General features: G+C 37.7%; 1 protein-coding gene across 17 annotated transcripts in view; it reads right to left on the bottom strand.

Annotated features, from left to right (window-relative positions):
- Positions 1–23,696, bottom strand: part of MAST4 (microtubule associated serine/threonine kinase family member 4) — a 568,209-nt gene that overhangs the window by 88,755 nt on the left and 455,758 nt on the right. The window lies entirely within an intron of this gene.

The raw sequence follows: 23,696 nt of genomic DNA, 5'->3' as shown, positions 1-23,696 counted from the left end.
ATTTAAGGAATGCCAAGTAACATGATGCCATAGAGGGGGAGCTGTAGGAAGTTAGGACGGAGCAGTAAATGATGGGGAGCAAAGAGAATGGATGAGAATCAAACTAGAGAAATCTGAAGACCAGTTGGAAATATCCTTTAGGGCAGTATTCCAGGTGATTTTTGACCTGGATGGGACCGTGGAATCCCTATTTGTATCAAGTATTCCAGGTGATTCTTAGGCACACTAGAGTTTCAGGATGGCTTTAGAACAGTCATTCTTAACGTTGGTTTCACATACAAACAGCCTAGGGAACTTTAAAAAATCCAATGACCAAGTCACACTTCAGTCCAATTAAATCAGAATGGGGATTGGGGTGAGGGAAGTATCAGTCATTTTTAAAGCTTCCCAGGTGATTCCAATGTGCAGTCAAGTTGGAGAAACACTGCTTTAGATTCTGCTAAAGAAAGTGAATTTTATAGATTAAGTTGTTCTCTAACCTAACTATGTATCAAAATCCCCTGGGGAGTTTTTAAAAAGATATACACTGATGCCAGGCCAGACAGATGAAGTTTCTGATTTAATTGGTCTGGGACCTGGGTATTTTTTTAAGCTCCACAGGTGATTGTAATGTGCAGCAAGGCTTTAGGACCTACAGTACAATCATTCTCAAACTGCAGAGTGTGTCAGAATCACCTTGAGGATTTACTGGGCACCACCCCCATAGTTGCTTAATTAGTGAGTATGGGTTGGAGTCTGATAGTTTGTATTTTTAACTAGTCTCCTGCTGCTGCTCCTCAGTGGATCACACTTTGGGAACCACTACACTCATGCATGTCATAACAAACCATGGGATGTTTTTCTTTAGTTAAAAGACATAATTAAGTTCCTGTCTTAAAAAATAATAGCTTCAATGTAGAAGAAAGATTTGAGAGGCAGTGAGAGTATGCAGGAAGATGGAGCCCAGTTCTCATTCCACTGCAAAAGCCCTGAGCAACTGACTGGGGAAAGGAGCCAGGTGTAAAACACATTTCAGGGGAGACTTAGCAGCGAGGGTTTAACAAAAGATGATGCTGAAGTTGCTAGCTTGGGTGACCATGTGGATGATGTTGCCAATAACTGAGAATAAGCAGCATTGGTGACAAGATACTTGGTATTGAATAACAGTTGGATTTAAGGTGCTGGTGGGATGCATTCAGATGGAGAAAGTGCCAGTAAGTACAAACAGGCATCTGCATTCAGAAGAAAGGCCGAAGATAAAACTGCAGGAAAAATCAGCACATGCATCAATCAGAGGACCTTGGTCAAGATGTGACTGTCACAAGTAAAAGGGTGACAAAGGATTTAGCCCAAGGGATCCCAAGCGTTAAAATGGATGAGAAAACAAAAAGGAATCATAGTAAGCAAGGGAAGAGATATAGTCAAGACGTAGAAAACGGTTCCTGACATCAAATCCTGCAAGGGTGCTCACAATGAGTAATATTATTTTACAAAGAAGTCATTGCATTCGACCACTGGAGGACCATGGCTTTCGTGGAGCAGTAGGACAGGAGCGGTGTTGTGCCTGGGTACGTCATCGGTGAATCCTGGCCAATGTTGGACCTGAATGAGTTTCCCAAGGGAACTAGAGTAGGAATATTGGGCTTTGTTTTACTGAGACATTAAATGAAGATAACAACATCTACATTTGGTTATTAATTTAATCAAGTTATAAGTTTTAAAAGACATTTCAAATGTTATAATAGCTCATAATTTCATAGAATGATTTAAAACCTAATATTAAAAATGTGCCATGAGGTGGAAAATCAAGGAGGTAATGCCTAATGAGGGGTTGGCTTTCACATTTTCTGATAGGAAGCTACAGCAAACCAAAATGCTTCCTCTATAGTCTAGAATATCTAATTGTCGAACCTTAGTACAGAACAATTTTACTCAGGATATTTTTAATTAACAACATCTCTTTTACTAGAAAATATAGGAGAACGTTCTGCTAAATAGTTTTGTAATGTTTTCCAACAGCAATTAACTCAGATCAAAAAAAAAAGAAAGAAAGAAAGTAAAAAGACATTTTTATTCAGCAATGTATGTCATAAAAAAACAATCTTCACCCAGATCCTACACTACCCTTCAGCAGACACATGCTTTTCTAAGTGACGTTAGGGTAGAATATAGTAGCATATGCCCATCACCCCCATGGGGCTGACTAAGGATAAAATAGACTGAGGGGATAACTTTAGTAGTACTACTAATACTGGAAAATGCTAAACATAAAACTGTTTAAACTGGAGGCAGATGGTGAGGGTGGAAGCAATATGCACATAGAATCTTGCTGGAGAAACGTTTAAAATCCGTAGAAAAGGAACTGCTCACTTTTAAAATAACCTTAAAAAGCCTGAGTCTAAAGCTAACACACACTCACGGTTGAGGACTTGAACATACCTAAAGTTATAGAAATGAAATTGGTAATTCTACTAATGTAATGTGGGGTTTTTCTTTGGTCTGTTTTTATAGTGTGTACATATATACACAAACATACTTTTAAATAGGATCAAAAGCCACATTCAGTTTTGCATCCTGGTCTTTATAATTAGGTTGTGATTATAATTTTCCTATCCATTAAATATTTTAAAAAATGTGATGATTTTTTAATGGCTACCCATTATTTATTATACAGATGGCCTATCATTTAAGCATCACTCTTCTTACTATTTAATGTTTGGGCTGTTTCTATTTTTGTGCTATATAATGCTGCAATTAACATCCTGAAATATGTATTTCTGAATACTTTTCTGATTATTTCCTTAAATTATATTTCATGAAGAGCAAATAATAGTTCAAGTGATATGAACTATTTTTAGGGCTCTTGGCATAAAATATCACTCTGCTTTCTATAAAGACCGTAAATTTACATCGATGTACTGAGAATACCCACCTCACTGTACCATTACCAGAAAATGATTATTACCATGTATGCTTTTAATATTTGCAAATCAGGTGAAAACTGGTATTTCATTATTTTGATTTGCATTTATTTGATTAGTGAGAGATTGAACTTTTCATTTGTTTACTTGTCATTTCCATTTCTTCCTTTGTGAGCTGTCTGTTCATGTATTTTGCCTATTTATTTAGTGGGATATTAGAATTTTTTCTTACATTATTTAAAAGAGCTCTTTATGACTTATAATACTAAATTTCTGCCCATTATATTTGTTGCAGATATTTTCGGTTATCTGTTAGTGTTTTCATTTTGTTTATGATATTTAGCTTACAGAATTTCAAACTCTTAATATACTCATATTATCAATCTTTTTCCTTAGTGAATTCTTCCACTTTTTTATGCTCAGAAATTATTTCCCCATCCTAAACATATAAATATTCAACTGTATATTAATTTTACTTTTTAGGGCTTAATTTTTTGCAGGTAAATTAAAATACATACAAAAACCATTTTAGTATATAGTATGGAGGAAGCTCACCTCACGTATTTTCATACAGAGAGCGAATTTTTTCAATATCATTTGCTGATTAAACTTTTTCTTTCTCAGTGGTGTGTGATGTTTCCCTCATCATATTGTCTTCAAACTCTGCCAATTTTTATTTCATGTGTAAATGGCTGCTTGCATTTGTATCATTTTATGATATGTGTTAATCTCAGGTAGTCAGGTCTGGCTCACTGAATTCACTTGGCCAACTGTATCGACCCAGTCTTCCATGTGCTCTAGAGTCATCATGCCATGTTACCACCGTGAGCACTTGTCATCTTTATGGTCACCCAGTATCTTCTGAACAGCCTCCCGACAGGAGAGAAATTTCCCATATCATGAGAACTGCCTCCCCAAGCTTGGTACTCCCATCCACTTTTCCAGCTTTCCTTGTATCTAGAGCAGGGGTCCCCAGCCCCTGGTCTGCGGCCTGTTAGGAATCAGGTCGCACAGCAGGACGTGAGCTTCATCTGCTGCTCTCCATCACTCTTATTACTGCCTGAACCACACACGCCCCCGCCCCCGCCCTGGCTCTGTGGAAGAACTGTCTTCCACAAAACCGGTCCCTGGTGCCACAAAGGTTGGGGACCGCTAATCTAGAGCACAGGTGAGGCTTTGCTAATTAAGTCTAACTCAACTTTAGCTTGAAAGAAGGCAGTATGAGGAAGGAGGTGCCAGAGGAATCAATTTTGGTGGCAAAGGTGGTGGTGGAGGCATCCCTCTTGGGTGGCAACAGTGTCAGAGTTTCTGGAATCCAGATATCGGGGGGAGCAGCAGCCATGACTTGCACTGGCACAATGCTGAATTGTGGCCTTCAGGCTATGTGGCCTTCAGTGCTCACTCTCTGGCCCTTCTGACAATTCTGTGAGCTATGTAATACACCTTAATAAATTCCTCTGCTTAAACTAGATAGAGTGAGTGTGGCGCTTGTAATGAAGAAAACAGAGTTACACCACACACACACACACACACACACACACACACGTAAGGATTCTGATGGGAACTACCTAAGTGCTGTAATATAATTTGGGGAAATTATAATATTTAGGCTTTTTTAACCTTTTCTTCAACGAATATGGCATGTCTTTTCATCATGCAAAAACAGTTTAGATTTCAAATAAAGTTTTGTTGTTTCTTTATAGCAATCTCTTTCAATTCTCTTTCTAGTTACTTCAGAGGCATGATATTTTATGACCTTTTTTGCAGGGGAAAGGGAGTGTGGGAAAAGAGAGTAGAATGCTATCATAAATTGATGCCTTTCTTTCATTATCGTTTATAACTGGCTAAAATTGATCATATACAGTAAGATTAATTTCTATATATTCATCTTATATACAACGTACTTAATGAATGCTTTTGTTAATTTCAATGCACACTTTATTCTGTTGGATATTCTAGGTTATTTATATCATCTAAATTTAAAAAATTTTTACCACCTTTGAGTTACAGATTTTGTTTCAGTTTTAAGTGTTGCCTGACTGCAAAGAACCTCTAGAATAAAGTTAAATATTAATGGGGAGAGATTTTCACAGAATTCCTCTAGTATTTTACTTTAGTAAAGTAAGATATTGACCATTAGTCTAAACTAGATATGTCTCTTACTACATTATGGAATTCTTTGTTCATTCTCAGTCTCTAAAGAGTTTTTAGCAGAAATGGATGTTTAATTTTATAGTGTTCTTTCAACATCTGTTCCGCGGAACATTTGACCCATTGCTATGATGTATTAGTAGTGTTCATACTATTAAACCAATCGGCATTCTTGGGACAAACCTCAGGAGTTTATTGTAAATAATTCTTACAGTATTCTATTAAATTTTAACATTTATATTTCAAAAGTGAAGTGGGTTGGTGGTTTTCTTATTTTGTGCTATATGAGTATTTTCTTTTTATTTTCTTCTGTGAGGTACCAGGAAATCACTGTTTTTCATGCTAGTATGTTACTACCTTTAAGTCTTTAAAACACACACCTGAATGCATATTTTACTAATTAATAAATTCAAAAGGAATGCAGTATAACTTTTGTTTCCTGCCCCACTCCCCAAAATCAGTCAAGGAACTTAGTGTATGTGTACTCTGCCACACCTCCATCTCTCAGTTTAGTTGATATGAGTTCCAAATCTATATTGCTAATGGTGAGTCATTATTTATACTACTACATTTTTAAAAAACTTTTTCAAGCTTTCATTTTTCTATTAATGCTCACCACTGTACTTTTATACTTCATTTTCCCAATTCTTTAATTATTCATTTAAATTTAACTCTCAGTCATGTGCTATTTATCTTTAAGTGAGTTTCTCAGGAAAGATATGGAAAGTACATTTTATGTGACCTCGAACACACACATATATATGTATAATATCTTAGCAAATAGAGTTATTTGACTACAACGTCATTACACAGCAATTTTTAGAAGGAAAGTCTGAGGCCAGTATGAATTTTATTCCTTTGTAAGCAGTTAGTTTTTCTTTTTTTCCTGTTCAGATATTTTTCCTTCATTACTCAAAAATTTAAAAGTCATGGTACTACATTTAGGGCAGAGTTTCATTTCTCTGTTTCTTTCTTTTCTTTTCTTTTCTTTTCTTTTCTTTACTTTCCTTCCTTCCTTCCTTCTTTCTTTCTTTCTTTTTTGTTACTCAATTTTTCTTCCAACTTGGGAAAGTCTTCATTCATAGTATCTTTCACTATTGCTTTCATTCCATTTATCTGGTTCCGCACCAAAAGGATATATTGCTATAAATTAATTAATGAATTCCCAATTTATCTGGTATGGATGTTTAATACCAGAAAGTATAGTTTCTTAAATCTAACACAGAAAGATGAGGCTGTTGCGGGGAGGCGGGCAGCTGATGTCTCTGGTCAGCTCAAAACGCAGCTTTCCTATTTCCGGAAGTGACTGCCAGGCGTTTTGGTATAGGAACTAAGTCTCCTCTGTTGGGGTAAGTAGTGTTGGAGGGTGAAATCCACCTTTGACTTCTGCCTATTGAGTTGTCATACTGTTTCCGAAATCTAGCCATGAGTTGACTGTTCTGGAATCATGAGATTTAGTGTTGTACACGGGGTAGTTCTTCCTAAAGACGTAACCAATCATTGGTGTATTCTTAATCTCCAGTATTACTGCAGTTTTGCAAACTGGGGATGGTGGGATATTACAAATATTTCAATGAAAAGCATGATTAACTACCAAACACTCAAGGGGTTGACCCATAAGTTAACCATTCACTCTGAGGTATGTTAATGTCAGTGACTAAAATTAGATTTTGTAACTTCTATCTTGCTAGTTCAGATAACAACTTCTATCTTGGCATTTCAGGAAACAAAATGATAAGTAGGAGCGGGTTAGATAGAACATATTCATGACAGAAATGGTCAAGGCCTCACATCACCAGAAGAAATAAATATCCATCATTTATGTCAACAATAAGAACAGGAGGGATGAAATAGAACAGCTTCACAGAACGACTGACAAAGCAGACCACTACTGGTTATGTGAAATTTGTTGCAGGGGAGATATCTACATCACTTGTGTTAAAAGTCTGCCTGGGTCTCCGGAGGAGGGAGAAGAATTTGCATTTGGCCTTTCTCTTTTGAAAATCAAAACTGTCAAATGAAATGACTAGTGATAAGCTTAAAACCCACATTTCCTGAATTCCAATGAAATAATGGCACAAAAGAAATAAATGTGAACTAACTCAACGTATTTTTTTTTCTTTCAATTTCAAGGATGCTAGAATGTGTCCATTCCCCAGCCAAATTACTGATCCCACAAGGAAGCAGGTTTTTTTTTTTTTTTTTACCAATTAAGGAACTTGCTTCATTTCCAGCATTTGGCCTATTTAAAATGATTTGCATCTCTTAACATTGAAGTGGGGCATGTTCTTTGCCTGAGGATCTCACATACACTCTCTCTCTCTCTCTCTCTCTCTCTCTCTCACTCCCTCTTTCAAAACCTTCAAAACTAAATTCATTCCTTTAATGACTGGTTGGTCACTCGGGTAACTACTGTAGAGTTCTGGAATATTTCCACATGTGCAAAAGGAGGCTTTCAGGCCTAAAAGTTCCAGTTTATAGATATACCTACCACTAACTGAGATGTAATGTTACACCAAATAATCAAAGGGGATAGCCTTCAAAGTGTGCCTGGGAGGCCCAGGCAACAGGACAACCAATTTTCCCATGGAAAGTCCAAATGGAACATCCATCCTCACATGATGATAAAATGAAAAAAGTGACCATATCTAGAACATGCTTGTGTGTCATTCAGGCATGTCCTCCTCCCCCTCCATTTAGGTCTGTAGAGTCCAATCTGCTGTCCCACCCAACTCTTTTCCTTAATATTTTAGATGCTGACAGACCATTTTCCTTCAGACCCTAAAGCATGATCCCAATGAAGGACACAAGGCCAATCTGAATTAATACTGAAAACACAGGGTGAAAACAACTCCTTTAAAACAAACCAAAAAAATAAAAAATAAAAATCTGGGAATATGGAGTTATGGCCTTAGAAAAAATACTTCAAAAGATTATTGGAAAAAATACATGTAATTCAATCTCCTCCTTTAACAGAAAAGGAAATGAAAGCCAAATAAAGAGACTTGACTGACAGCAGACCACCATAAAACTTTAAGAATATTAACCTGAAATATCACTTCTTTCTATCTAAGGAAAAAAGATGAACATAGTGCATGTAATCAAAGGCTGGGTTTTAGTTCACACCTGATACCCTAAGTGACGGACCACTTTGCAACAGTTTTCATAAAAATGGGTTGGGATTTCCTCTCTCAGCCCACTTGCTTACTAGGTAAGTGCCATTTCCTGCTGACCATCCTTGATCTGATTTAGTCACATTGAGGGTTGTTAATACACTATTATCCTGCTCATCTCCTGACCACCAGTTACCCTTTTCATGTGTCAGCGCAATAGTTCATTCCTAAAATAATCTGGGATTTTTCTCTATCCTCAAAACACACCATGAATGATAACTGTGACAACAAAATGCCTGTAAACCTTTTTGTAAAAAGTGAGCTCCCCACTCCACTTTGGGGGAGGGGGAGGCCAAGTTCTTTGACAGAGTAGAAGAGAAGAAACAGAAATGAAGAAAAACATTGATCTAGACACTGTGTCTCGCCCAGGAGAAAAGAGTGAATCAAAGCTCACTCTGGAAGGCAGCTATGCTCACCACGACTTGGGATTAACATATACACACTACTATATATAAAACAGATAATCAATAAGGACCTACTGTATAGCACAGGGAACTCTATACTCTGTAATAACCTATATTGGAAAAGCATCTGAAAAAGAATAGATAGTATATGTATAACTAAATCACTTTGCTGTACACCTGAAACTAACACAACATTATAAATCAAATAAACTCCAATACAAAAAAAAATAAAACATAAGATGTGAGGTTAAATAAAATAAATTAAATAAATAAATAAATAAATAATACTGAAACCAGGGGAGGGAAAAAAAAAAAAAAGCTCCCACTGAGGATGTCCCAGGTCTTCCCTGATCCCTCCAGAAGGCATTTTTGGGGCCAGATTCCAGAGCCTCTTCTGGGAGGGCTGCAAGAGGCAGTGACTGGGAAGCAGCGTTCCAGACCTGGCTCTGACACCAACAAGCCGTGCGATCCTCAACACTTGGCTGCACTGGATCTCAGTGTCCTTAAAACAGTTTTTTTGGGGTTTTTTTCTGTTATTTTTTTTTGTGGTATGCGGGTCTCTCACTGCTGTGGCCTCTCCCGTTGCGGAGCACAGGCTCCAGACGCGCAGGCTCAGCAGCCATGGCTCACAGGCCCAGCCGCTCCGCGGCATGTGGGATCCTCCCGGACCGGGGCACGAACCCGTGTCCCCTGCATCGGCAGGCGGACTCTCAACCACTGCACCACCAGGGAAGCCCCTTAAAACAGTTTTCAAACCTGAATGTGTATGTGTGCACATGTACATACTAAATCTTTAACTCAAGCAAAAGACTACTTCTATCCCCAAATGTGACAAAGTTTGAGCTTCTCTGGCTGAAGCAAAGGTGGAGTGGGGGCTGCAAACCCCACTTCCGCATCACCCTAACCCTGAGGCAGCTCCTCTATAACTGCTGTGGTTCTGACCCACTGGAGTTGGCTTTGTTGAAAAAATGCTGTTCATTTCCCAAGTCAGCTCTAAACCAGAGGAAGTACACAGCAGAGGGACCTCCAAAGGCTGGTGTGCCAAAATGAAAATATCACAGACCACTACAAATGGACCCCAGCAGACACTGCTACAAGGAGGCCACATTCCATTGCCAGCATCCCACCTGCAGACTGCGACAAGCCTGTGCTCTACTTTGTTTTGTATTTACACACTGTATTATCTTATCATTTTAACCACATTATGAATTCAAATTGGTCATAATAATACTTTGATAGTTTCTTCAAACCTCACACTGTGTGGCACTTTATAATACTGCAAATACTATCACATTCAGGCAATCATATGAGACTACAAGAGGAAAGTTCTATTATTTCCATTTTATAGATAAGGAAGTTGAGATCTAAAAAGTGATTTGCCCAAATTAACGCTGCTGATACATAGAAAGCTGAGGTCCAGTGTTTATTACATATACCATTTAGTACTTTTATCAATTGTTCGAGATCTCAAAATTAAAAGGATTCGGGGAGCATGATTACTGAGTGACATAGTAGCTGGAGGTTTCTACACTAGAATCTAGTCCTCAATGCCTGGGAAAGCAGGAACACAGTGTGAAGTGGTAACAACTCCACAGCTTTGTGTAATAGTTCCTTCTCCATTTACCTCACTAACTTCACCAGGTCACCATGATGTTAGTGGGTGCAAAGTTCCTGGAAGTTTATAGAGCTAGCCATTGTTTCACCCAGAGAGAACACGCTTGAGATGTACATGGAAACGCGTAAAGTTATTCCGGTGCCTACATAACACATTCTTGATCCTTATTAAATGTCATCTGCAGCAAGCATTAAAGAGCATTTCCTGTGGACCCAATCTTTGACTCTTAAGGACTCAAAAATCTCAGCCAGACAACAATGGATGGCCCAACGACACAAATACCAGACAATAGAAGGCCAGCACTTTAAAGAATACCTTCCCAGATTAGGCTGAGAAACTAATCAAAGTTGATCACAAAGATTTATGTACAATGCTATTCACCACAATATTACTTATAAGAACAAAAAACTGGAGAGAGTCAAAATACTCATTAGGGGGAGGTAACTATGGCACATTCATGAAATGGAATATATCTACTCATTAAAACCAAGTATTTGAAACAACAACACAAAGGTATTTAATGGTATGTAAAAATCTCAAAATCATACCAGAAGAAAATGATCTAGATACAAACTTATATCTGATCCCATACTTACATATACATATACAAAGCTATGTGTGCATATGTAATTTTATGTTTGTATGTACAAATTTACAGATACATAAATGTTATAAACATTATAATAGGTGTAGATGTGTAAAATCTACATATTTAGACAAATACCCAATTGTTAAGTAGTTAATTCTGAGTGGTGAATAAGAATATAAATGGTGTTTATATTCTTCTTTATACTTTCCTGTATTTTCCAAACTTTCTATAACAAACATGTACAGCTTTTGTAAACAGGAAAAAAAAAGGTTTTTAAAGACATTTTTTAAAAACCTAAAATTTCATTTTCTAAACAAAAATGATCTCTTCTTCCTAAAACTATATGACTTTTCTTGTATGTATGCTCTCCTAAATTTTCTCCACCTCTCTCTTCCCTAGTCTACAGAAACCAGATCTGCTATCAACTCTAATGTAGGAGTGTGGGTGGGCTCCTCTTCCCACAGCTGAACCCTCTAAATTGGTGATAGTTAACAGATTGTATGTACACCTTAACATCCCATGACAAGCTCTGCAATTACCCACTGTTACTCCTAACATCAAAGCTTAGAACTTGAAAAGCCTGCAATTTGCATGGCTTTGTGGAGAAGTACTCACACATTACCACAGTAAACACAACGATCTGCATTAAAGCATCATCAAAGCTGAAATTGTAATTATGCCAGGGTGAGTAAGTTCAAAGATAGAAATGGCATTGCTAGACATGATATTTAAGAAAATACTCTTTAGTGCAGGTACTTGAATTTAAAACACAGACTTTTAATCCTCCCTTACAGGTTGCCCAAGAGGGAGCATCTAGCCTTCTACCAAGGGCGTGGGGCTCTTAACGAAGACAGCTGGCTGATCCCCAGGCTAACAGGACCCTTACCTCAAGTTCTTTTATCTCTATGGAACAGTTAGTTTTCCTGTGATACAAATCCACACACTCTCACCAGCCTAATGGGCTGAAGAAGACAGTCTGTATTTACATATAGCTGAGAATTTTTCACTCTAGTTCAGAGATAACTTGGGAGTAAGCTAGTGAAGAGGCTGCCAGAGCATCACAGTGCCAGAAAAACCGAAGTCACTCTGACAGTCACCAAAGCAGACGGTCCAGTCTGAGACCATCAAGTAGTGAAAACCTCAAGGGTGAGGAGAGAAGAGATTCAGCAAGGATTTTAAATGTACCTTTTTACTTTCTAGGTCATCATTTACTTATCATATATCTTAGAATAAAAGCAACCCTAAACGTAAGGCAATCCCTTATTTTTCAACTAGCATGTAAAAAAGGAACTTGGGGCAGCCAATTTGAATATATAAACTTCCCAGAGATTTAGAAGACATAATAATATGTGTCATTTATATATTTTAAATCAATGAAATACATAATTATCATACTTAAGAGATTTAAATCTGAAAATGTCTAATCTCAAAGACAAAGTTGATAAACCAATTATTTTAATATTCATTTGTAATATTTTATAGAATCTGAAATGAAAAAGATTCTACATCTCACTAACTTTAGAGAAAACTGGCTATTTGAGACCTGAGTTTCTTAAGTATTCTTATCCATCTAAAATTTATAAGAATCTCTTTTCTCATAGAAAAAAATAACTTCAAGAATTCCCGATGTCTTGCCTCTGTCAGAAAGAGAACATTTCAGATTTACTGAATTTCAGTGAAACACGGCCTTATTTGATTGCTCTGTGGACTTGGGAGGGTGTAAAGCACCTTAGCAACCAAGCTAATAAAAAGTATAAAAGGCAACAGCTCCCTCTCAGCTCTTAGCAATGGTTGAAACAGATTATATTATGGACAAGGCAAATGAAAGATGTGCTAAAATGACTTTCAAAATAAAGTTATTAAGATAATGCACTATAATGTGTGGGGCTTTGTAAGTACCCAGACGGATATTTCAGAGGACTTTCTCTTTGTGGGGAAAACAAACCTTGCCTTCGATCAGAAGTTCGGTGCATTTCTGGTCAACAGAGTAAAAATGACCTCTGTGCATTTCTTTATAAACAGTTATTTACTCTTTCAACAAATATTTGTTATGTGCCCCATAGAGATTACTGACTTGATGCTAAAATTCACCAGTCCCTCTCTGGGAGTCCTGTCTTCTTTTGGTATCTGTGACACTACCTTCTCCTCTTTCCCTCCTGCCTCTCAGCTTGCTGCTTCTCAGTTTCTTGTCGGCTACTTGTCTTCTCAGAATGTCTAAATGTTGGCCTTGTAGACTTAGTTCAAAGTTCTGTCTTCGGAACCTCCAAAACTCTTTCCCTCAATGATTTTATCGCCTCCCCACGTTTTAAATACTGTCTATAAATGCACGGTCCAGACTGTTATCACCAGCACAGACTCTTTTGAGTTTCAGGCCCCTGGAACAACTGTTTATTTACATCACTTACAAGTCTCTTGGGCATCTTAAATCCAATCAGCAGCAAAGCGAACTCTTCAGTGTTACCTCAGATCTGTTCTTGTCTCCTGTATCTTGGGAAGCACCCCTTCCACTGACCCATGTTCTCAGCAAGGTCTCTGGAAGCCACCCTTGATCAACTCTCTCTCACCCCACAAATCCATCAGTAAATATTGTCAATTCTAACTTGAAAAATGTGTAATGAAGATCCAATTGGTACTTAAGAAACCAAACCAAGCCAAAGAAAATCCACAGTTGATGCATAAACACAAAAAAAGTTGCCAAATTTTGATTTAAAAAAATAAATAAATGAAAAGGAAGAGCACTTCCCAAAGGATGGAAGAGCAAAATCTTCCTGAGTGGCTGCCCAGGGGACCCATGTTCACAAACAAAAACAAAAACAATACCAGTTTTGTTACCACAGGGGTGCATTAAGATTAAATTTAGCAGTAAGCTTCCAAAAGCTTCAATTTATAATAAAGGAGAAACCAAAAAGCTGAATCAAAGACCATTCAGGTTAAATTCTACATTTAGATTTAGGGGACTATCTAGAGATTAGGGGAAAGATGCCAGTCATTAAATTATCATTAGGAATATACGACATGTAAACATTACACTCTTCTCAAAGAACCAAAATGATAAATGCAGGTCACAGGACAGATGGAGCTGCATGAAGGAATTAACAAATATTAATGATGTTGGTATATACCCCTGATTAGTGACTCAACACAAAGCCATACCCAAAACTAAAAAAACACAATGACTGACGTCAGTTCATCTGATTTTATCATCCTTTTCCTTAAGCAGGAAGGGCAAGATGTGTCATTACTCAAGCCAACAATTGGCAATTACACAAAGGCTAAGGATTAAAAAAAAACAAAAAAACAAAATACTGTGGGTACAACGTGAAATAAGAAAGATGTATTCTCCGTAATTCAGAGAAACTGATTTATGAAATACTTGAAATCACAGAACAGATGCATTGCAAAATCGTACACCGTGGACACACACACTAGATTAAGAACTCTGGTCTTGAGCCCATTTAAGGTTTTAATAAAAGCAGATGATTCCAAGGTAATGTTCCACCCAAGGGTGACTATATTCAGACATATGATTTGCCAATTTTACCTACATAAAATGAAACTCTATGAGGAGGACATCAAGGTGCTCTTACCTGAACACAATGTTTTACAAGTTTAAGTTGATTTTGTTGAGATCTGCTTATAAGTAGAAAAAAATAACGAGTGACTATATCAGAGACTGCTCTTGAGTAAAACAAGAAAGTTTCTATCACTTTAAAGAAAGAGTGGTTATATGGGACATCTGCAAACTTAATTTGCATTCAGGCTAGCCACCAATTTGCTATGACTCTGGAAGCGCACAATCTTGCTTTGTCCTCTACCTTAAATATAAAGAAGCAAAGCAACCATCTGTCTTGTACCATCATGTCTCTGTAGCCAAAGGAGGTCACTGCCCTGCTGACTGAACATTTTTATTAAAGATCTACAGATCATATTTAAACAGTCTGGCAAACAATATTTCAAGCACAGAAAATCTGCTGAAAGCTTGAATGAAAGTCACAAAACAAAATAGGTGAAACAAAGGCGCTCTTAAGCTCAGGGCTATGTCCCTAGTCTCACCTTATCTAAGGAGAAATCTTTCACTTATACCTAAAGATCATTCGTCTCTATTGACTAGGTTGTTCCCACCAGCAAACTAAAATTCACAGTAATGGCCTTCCCTCTGTGTGCTGCATGCAAACCTGATGGGGCCACAAATATCTGAGCAGAAATATGTAAGTGTACCTCTCCCCCCTAGTCATCTAGGGGGTTGAGAGAAACTGTCTTAATGCTTTTTTTTTTTTTAATACTGCTATCTTCCTCCCTTTGTAGGCTAGCCTATAAGGTTTAGGAAGAATTCAAAAAAACCCTTGTTCCTCAAAAATTCACTCACTGCTTGGGAAAACCATCACCCTAAATGGCAGACTAAGAACACGAGGAGGTAAAGAAACACTTCACTGATATTAAGCTTGTCAAACATTAAGAGGCAGGGGAAACAGTGAGGTCAGAGCAGCAATTCTTAGAGGAAGACCAGCCTTGTTTTTTTTTAAAAAAAGAAACTCTACAACAACTAGGTAAGACAAAAACAAAAATGGAAGAAATCAGAAAGAAAAAGACAAACTGGACAACAAAATTAAAAATAAAAACTTGCATTCACCAAAAAACAGCATTAAAAAAATAGCAAATCAGAAAGGAGTATCAGTGAGATGACAAAAGGTAACTAAAACATGCACAAGTTATTCAGCTCACACCTGCTAGAATAGCTATTATCAAAATGACAAGAGATAACAGGCCTTGGTGAAGATGTGGAGAAAAGGGAATCCTTGTACACTATCGGTGGGAATGTAAATTGGAGTAGCCACTGTGGAAAATACTATGGAGGTTCCTTAAAAAATTAAAAAGAGAACTACCATATGATCCAGCAATCCCACTTCAGGGTACATATTGGAAGCAAATGCAATCAGTATCTTAAAAAGATACCTGTACTCCCATGTTCACTGCAGCATTATTTACAGTAGCCAAGACGTGGAAACAACCTAAGTGTCCTTCAACAGATGAATGGATAAAGAAGATGTGGTGTGTATGTACAACAGAATACTCTCCAGCTATAAAAAAGAAAGAAATCCTGCCGTTTGCAAGAACACAATGAATCTTGAGGGCATTAGGTTAATGAAATAAGCCAAAGAAAAATACTGTATGATCTCAGTAATATGTAAAATCTAAAAACAAAACAACAAAAAAACCCACAAACTCATAGATACAACAACAAAATGGAAGAAATTAAAAACCACAAGACTTGTGGTTGCCAGAGCTGGGCGGTGGGTGAAATGGGTGAAGGTGATCAAAAGGCACAAACTTCCAGTTACAAGATAAATAAGTTCTGGGGATGTAACATACAGCATGGGGACTATAGTTAGCAAAACTGTATTGTATATTTGAAAGCTGCTGAAAGAGTAAATCTTAGAAGTTCTCCTCCTAACACATATATATGGAATCTAAAAAAAAAAAAAAGTTCTGATTAACCTAGGGGCAGGACGGGAATAAAGACACAGACGTAGAGAATGGACTTGAGGACACAGAGAGGGGGAAGGGTAAGCTGGGATGAAGTGAGAGAGTAGCATTGACATATATACACTACCAAATGTCAAATAGATAGCTAGTGAAAGCAGCTGCATGGCTGGCACAGGGAGATCAGCTCAGTGCTTTGTGACCACCTAGAGGGGTGGGATAGGGAGGGTGGGAGGGAGACGCAAGAGGGAGGGGATATGGGGATATACGTATGCATATAGCTGATTCACTTTGTTATACAGCAGAAACTAACACAAAACTGTAAAGCAATTATACTCTAATAAAGATGTTAAAAAAAAAAGTTCTCCTCACAAAGAAAAAAAAAGTGTAACTATGTGAGGTGATGGACATTAACTAGACTTACTGTGGCAGTCAAAAAAAAAAAGATATTTAATCATTGTGTTGTACATCTTAAATACAATGTTACATGTCAATTATATCCCAATAAAACTGGAAAAGGTACTATGATATTATGTTTGGCCTCTGTCAACAGAACCTGAAAAACTTTAACATTACTGTTGGCAAGCGTGGAGTAAAGAAAAAGTTGCAGCATATGCATTTCAGTCACATGTACAGACACATACACACACAATATGTACAGGAAAAAAGACAAGAGATATAATAAAATGTCAGCAGGGTTATCCTTGGATAGTGAGTTTAAAGGGGATTTATATTTCCATATAATTTCTCATGTTTTCTACAAACTCTCAGCTTACTGTTACAATCAGAATATCACATTTTATTTTTTAACCGTATCAGCGTTGAAGATCAGAGTCATGGGAATAGAGGATGCAAAATATCTTGTGAGATTTTATCATACCTTAAAAATGGCTCAGGGTCATGTGGATATTGGTAAGTGGATTAAGGACTTGGTTGGCACAAAGTGCCAACATTTCAGGTTTTACTAAATCTCTTACCACCCAGCTACATATCTTCCAAGCTTATGGTCACATTCCTGGGGCAGTGAGTTATAATGAAGTTCCTCGCCAACATCAGGGATGCTCTCACGTACGTCTCTGGCACCCTGGAATGTTGACTAATCCTGTTCTATCCCAGACTCTCTTCGTTGAAATTATGATTCCACCTTGTGTATTTCTTCTCTATCTCCACTTCACTGCTAGACTGCTGACTTTCAATTCTCTGTATCAGTGTGCCTGTCTGCAAAACCACTGCCTTTTACCCCCATCCTATTCAGTGTCACATCTAAATAACTACAACTGATATAGCAGAAATACAAGGAGAGCAAGTTGTGAAGTGGTGAGACCAATGAGTGGCTCCAAAAGAGATGCCAACACAAGTTCAAAAGAGGAAGGGCCGCACAGTTTGCTGAAACAATAAAAATGTTATTGGAAAAGTGTACCTGATGTATCATAGCTTCTATTTGGTAACCACCTTAATTTATACTCTCAGTTGTGTTTGTTAAGCCAAGGCCGCAAGGGTAGAGGCGGGGAGAAGGGAAACTAATGACGAAATGCACATAGAAATGTTCTCAGTGTGTTTTGAAGAGTAGGATTCGGGGTGTGTCATTGCCTAACCCCATGTGCTACCCCAATACTTTTCTGAGTTTTGCAAGTTTCCACTTGGAGTTGTATTGTTCATACAATCACTCCAGTTCTCTGCTTATTTTCACCTGGATGGGCCTCCTTTAGCTCAGTTGTATCTTTGAAGAGAGACTTGGTGAGTAGAGCAGCAAACACAGTGGTAACTAATCCTTCAGAAATGAGGTCCCTATATATGACAGATAGATAGATAGATAGATAGATAGATAGATAGATAGATAGATAGATAGACAGGTAGCTAGATAGATAGATACATAGATAGACAGTAATTTATACAAGTTTTCCCAAGTAGATACTAACCTAATAGGTTATGTATACTTAGTGGTTTAAGAATACTTCCTGCCTTTAATAATTCCTAGAGTTGTCCAATAGGAAAGTGAGACTTTTTTCCACCTTTCCTTTCAGAAACCCTTGTATAAATGAATCTAAGTAGCCAGCTGCAAATTCCCAGTAAAACCATTTTTGAAGACACCAAAGGTTAGGTATTTTGACCAATGGGACAACATTTGATTCTAGGACTCTAGAAGTTTGGAGTCAGCGGGTCTCAGTTATTTGACTACATCTAGTCTGTGGCTCATCCTCTGTAAGTATCACTCTTAGAGCTCAGACTTTAACCATTTGAATCAAAATACAACATTGAAGTGATATCGTAGTAGGCAGAATTCTAAAAATGGTCTCCTCACGATTCCCGTCTCCTAGTTATCCTAACCCTCATCTAGGTACTACTATGAAGGGATTTTGCAGACGTAATTAAAGTTCCACAGCACCTGACTTTAATATACAGAGACTGAGTAACCCTGACCCAATCAGATAAGCCCCTTAAAATAAAAAATTTTCTTTGACTGATAGCAGGATAGTTAGAGATATGAAGCATGAGGATCACTGGATGTGCCAGTGCAGGCTTGAAGATGGAGGAGGGCAGCTTCCGGCTCATAGCCAGGATAAAATGTGGATCTCAGTCCTACAGCCGAAGGGATCTGAATCTGTCCACAACCTGCATAAGCTTGGAAGCAGATTCTTTCCAAGTCTCTAGATAAGAGTCCAGCCCATTGTGAAAATAAAGAAAGCCTCAATTTACATGGAATGGGGAAGCCCTGAAAGGGGAGCTCCCACACACTACCACTCAGACCCCAGCGGGGGGAAGGAAGAATTTCTCCCAGTCCAGCAACAGCTCAGCCACTGAGAAGCCACTACCACCCTGGACTCTCCTCCCAACTTCCTCTTTTCTTCTGTAAAAACAAAAGCCTCTCTTCTGTTTTTTGGACTTACCTATGGTTTGCTGTAATTCTCTGCTATTCCCAAATAAACTCATTTTGCTGGTAAAATACCTAGCTCTTTTTCTTTTTTTTTTTTAAGGTCAATAACTGACACTGACTCTGGCCTTATGATACCGTGAGCAGAAAAAGCAGGTGAGGGTTCCTACAGAAATAGGAGCTTATCCTTTCTACCTTTCTTTGATTTTGGCCTTGAGATACCTTGAGAGCTCCCCTGAAGTCAAACAAGTCAAGCCTACTTAGACCTGTATAGACCTGTAAGATCAATAAATAGATATTGTTTTAAGCCACTAAATTTTTGGTAATTTATTGCATAGTAAGCAGGTATTATTTTGTTTCCTTTACCGGTTTTATTTTTAGAGCCTTATTTTATTATAAAACCACTACACACTAATTTCCCTACTTTCCTATTCTCCAAAGATAAACACTGCTCACTTTCTCTTTCCAAAAACTCCTTATGAATATGCATGAATATACAAGTATTTATGCATGTCTATATGCATTCAAACACACACACACATATATAAAATTACACAATGTATTTTTTTGCTGAACAGTCTATCTTGGGCAGCTTTCTAAATCAGAACATAAAAGCCTACCTCATTCTTTGTAACAAACATGCAGTCTTGGATTACATACCTGAATTATTTTCTACTAAACCAGCTGCTTAATGAAGGGCATGTTAAATAATAAAGTGGTAACAACTTAAGTGTCCATTTGCTAGTTACAGCAATGTTAGATTTATTATTTTCTGTTATTCTGTGAGATATCAGTAAGATAAATTCCTAGAGATGGATTTGCTGGGTGAAAGGGTAAATGCAGTTGAAATTTTAACTGATACTGCCAACTAACCAAAAGCGTTGTACCAATTCACATCAACACTTACGTGATGTGAGAGGGACTGTTTCTCCACAACCTTGCTATCATTGGATTCTATCACTTTTACAAAATTTTTGACAATATGCTAGGTGAACAATAGTGTCTCATTATTCTGGTTCATATTTCTTTTATGATTGCAATGAATCATCATTTCAAACATTTTTGTTGGCCAATTTAATTTTTTTCTATGATATGCCTTTTACATCCTTTCCCCATTTTTCTCCTGGTGCAGTCACCATTTTCATATCAATTTACACAAGCTTTTTGTATATTAAGGCAATCAGATGTTTGTCAGTTATGGGCATAAAAATATTTTTCACACTTTGTTTTCTTTTGATTTTGTTTATTACACAGAATTTTTCATTTTAGGAGACAGATAATAGTCTTTCCTTTGGGGCTTCTGGATTAAATTTCATGCTTAGAACTAGGAGCCTGTGATTTTTACCTTTCTTTTTTTTTTTCTAATGGGACTGACCTGTTCATGGTTCGTTTAGGAATGCCTGGCTGTCAACAAACACTATTTTGTCTGTGGAGATAAGCTCCAGAACATGATGCCAGTATCTCTTCTTCCTCAGGGTACCACTGACATATCTACACAAATAAATTAATGTTCTCATTTCTACCGATTCATTCAATGGGTATAAATTCATGTCAGTAATGCATGTCCTGACTCACATAATCCCTACCTAAGAAAAATAGAAAGTGTATCTCCTGGGTGACTAAGCACTGAGAGACGGCACTTATTCTTTCTCTTGTTTTTCATGGGGCCATCAAGGAACTGTCCCCCTGGCCTCTGTGTACCATACGCAGTAGAGAATGTAGCAATAGGAAGAGGTAAGAGACGCAGTGAGTGAGAAAGCATTTCGCATTATCAAGATGTGAGGACAGGTCCTTTATTTAATTTACATTTTATTCTTCTTGTATATAGAAATAGGAACCTACCAGACTGTGATAAATGCCATTTCTCACAAAAAGTCGACAGACTTTTCTACAGCTTATGAGTGAATAACAACCTGTTATGTTCCTCCATAACATAAGGGAAAATGCTCTCGGAACCTGAAAGACAGGCTTCTCTTTGCCCATTCCTCCGATTAAATACAAAATTGTGTTTTGAGGGAAAAAGAATTCTCCATAGAGAAACAAATAATAATCAAAAGGATCATTAAAGTCTTAACTACACTTTCTTTAATCTCAATATTAGAACTGAAGAAAATAATGGCAGTAAAAGACTAATCGACAGGCACATCAAGTATGATGCAATTACCACAGAACACTACAAAGAGGAGTAGGATTAACTTTTTAAAATCACAACTGAATTATATGTAAGAAATAAAATTTATCATATACTTAGCACCTTGTATATACTGCTGGGCACTCTGACAGAGGAATGAAAAGATAAGACAAAGATATAATTCCAGCCGCTGAGTAAAGTATTTGGCCTTGCTTGACCCTACGGTCAGCTTTCACTATTATGACGATGATATAATAAATATCTCCAAAGTATAAAAGTAATAATATAAACAGTTGTGTATTCACCATTCAGCTTTGGAAATATAACATTGCCAACTGCTTACCCCTCTCCACAATTATACCCCCTGACACCTTCTCAGACGTAACTACTAACACAAAATGGGTCTTTAAAATGACCATATTTTCCTTCATACTCTTACGATAAATGTACAGATACATATTTATATGTGTGTGTGTGTGTATTCCTAAACAAAACATTGCATGTAGCATCACATTAACCTTATATGTATGGTTTAAGTAAGATTCTTTTGCAACTTGCTTTTGTTGCCCAACACTATCTTTGAACGCTAGTTCATTTGTTTTCTAGGCACACGGTGTTCCGTAGATAACTATGCCACAATTCATTTATCTACTTTCCAACTGATAGACATTTGGGCCACACTGCTTCAAACGTTTAGCTATTACAAATGATGCCACTATGAGCAGTCTAGAGCACACCTTCTTGCATATATGTGTAGGCGTTTCTCTAAAGTTTTCCCTCAGAGTGGCATTTCTGGACTTTAGTGGTCTTACTACATACAGCATCATAATTTTATGAATTTGTCCTTTGCTTTTTTAACTTTACCATCTTTTATTTATTACTATGAGGAAAATAAAATTTATTCCAAAGGGGCAACTACGTCTCTCTCTCTCTCTGTCCCGGCTTGTCCCCAAACATGTTTAGATAACTTCCACTCTCAGCTGGAGAGCCCCCCCTAAGCAAAAGGACTGCTTTCCGGGGGCCAGTCATAGCCTAGTTTATAAGTCAACACCACCTGAAAGTCTATCGTGTGACAGTTTCTGCAAGAGTGTAACAGAGGTAGGGCTTAAACACTCATCCTTTCACCCCATCATCTTCCATATCTCGAACACATCTTCCTACAGATCCTCCTCAAAATCTGTGAAAGGCACTCAAAGTCAAAATTCATTTTACTTTCTGACTTTCATCTCTCTTTTCACCTTTACATTCTTGTACAATCAAGCATGTACATCCCACACTCTAGCCACACACTAGAAATTCCCCCATCTCTCACCCCTGCCAAAGTCTTGTTCATCTTTCAACATCATGAGCAAGTGGCTCCTTCAACATCTCCCAAACTTTCCTGATTGGAACTAACCCTTCTCTTCTTTGCACCATCTTAGATAGAATTCAAACAAACAAAAACCACACAAAGCAGTCTTCATTGCACAGTTTTTGTAATATGGTTCTACCATCCTTCTAAGTAGTTCTTAAGGCCAAGGGTCTCACCTCTTGAATCTTCTTTGTCCCTACAATGGTTCTGGATGTAAAGATAAGTTATACATACACCGCTGTCAGGTAAAACTTTAGATAAACTCTTGCCCACATTACAAGAGGAGACATGTTCTAGACTGCTCAGAGCAGCATTGTTCGTGCTAGCTAATATATACAATAGATAAGTTCAACTTTAGGGAGAAAAATGCTGAATAGTTTTGATGCACTTTAGGACATGAGACCCCAAAATATGGCGCACTGGCACATTGACTATTTTAAGGTGAAGGGATTTGAGAAACAGCATGTGCAGGAAGGGCTTTCTGACCTGCCACGTACGCAGGTCATAAAACCTTCTTGTGAGAGCCACCCTCCCTACACCTGGAGGAAAGGAGCCTTCTTATCTCTGAAGAAAAGGGACACAGAAGAATCTGAACAAACAGTCCTTGCTAACTTTCCGCCAGTTTACTACAATTAGCTCACCTTTGTCCTATACGTCTTTGCACAACTCCCTTCTCTTCACCAAACTACTGTAAAAACAATCCCAATTTAACCGTTCCTTTGGGTTTTCATTCCCTCATGAATGCTCCCATGTCCCGTAAAACGTATGTTAAATAAATGTGTATGCTTTTCCTTTGTTAATCTGTCTCTGGTTACTGGGTCCCCAGTGGAGAAGTTAGAAGGGGAGAGGGAAAAGATATTTTTCCTCCCTTATAGCTCTTGACACTAATCCTCTTCACGTGAACTGTCATGGCCACGTTTCCCAAAGGAAATCCTAACATGGGAGCGTGATTTGCATCATCCACAAATTCAGATGTGGAGAAAAAAAAACAACTGGGATAGGACCCCATATAAAAAGGATTTCTCCCTT

This window comes from Pseudorca crassidens, chromosome 3 (genome assembly GCF_039906515.1).
Source record: "Pseudorca crassidens isolate mPseCra1 chromosome 3, mPseCra1.hap1, whole genome shotgun sequence".
In the NCBI taxonomy this organism is placed as follows: domain Eukaryota; kingdom Metazoa; phylum Chordata; class Mammalia; order Artiodactyla; family Delphinidae; genus Pseudorca; species Pseudorca crassidens.
Note: the sequence above shows the minus strand (reverse complement) of the source record. Positions and strands in the feature narration are given on the sequence as shown.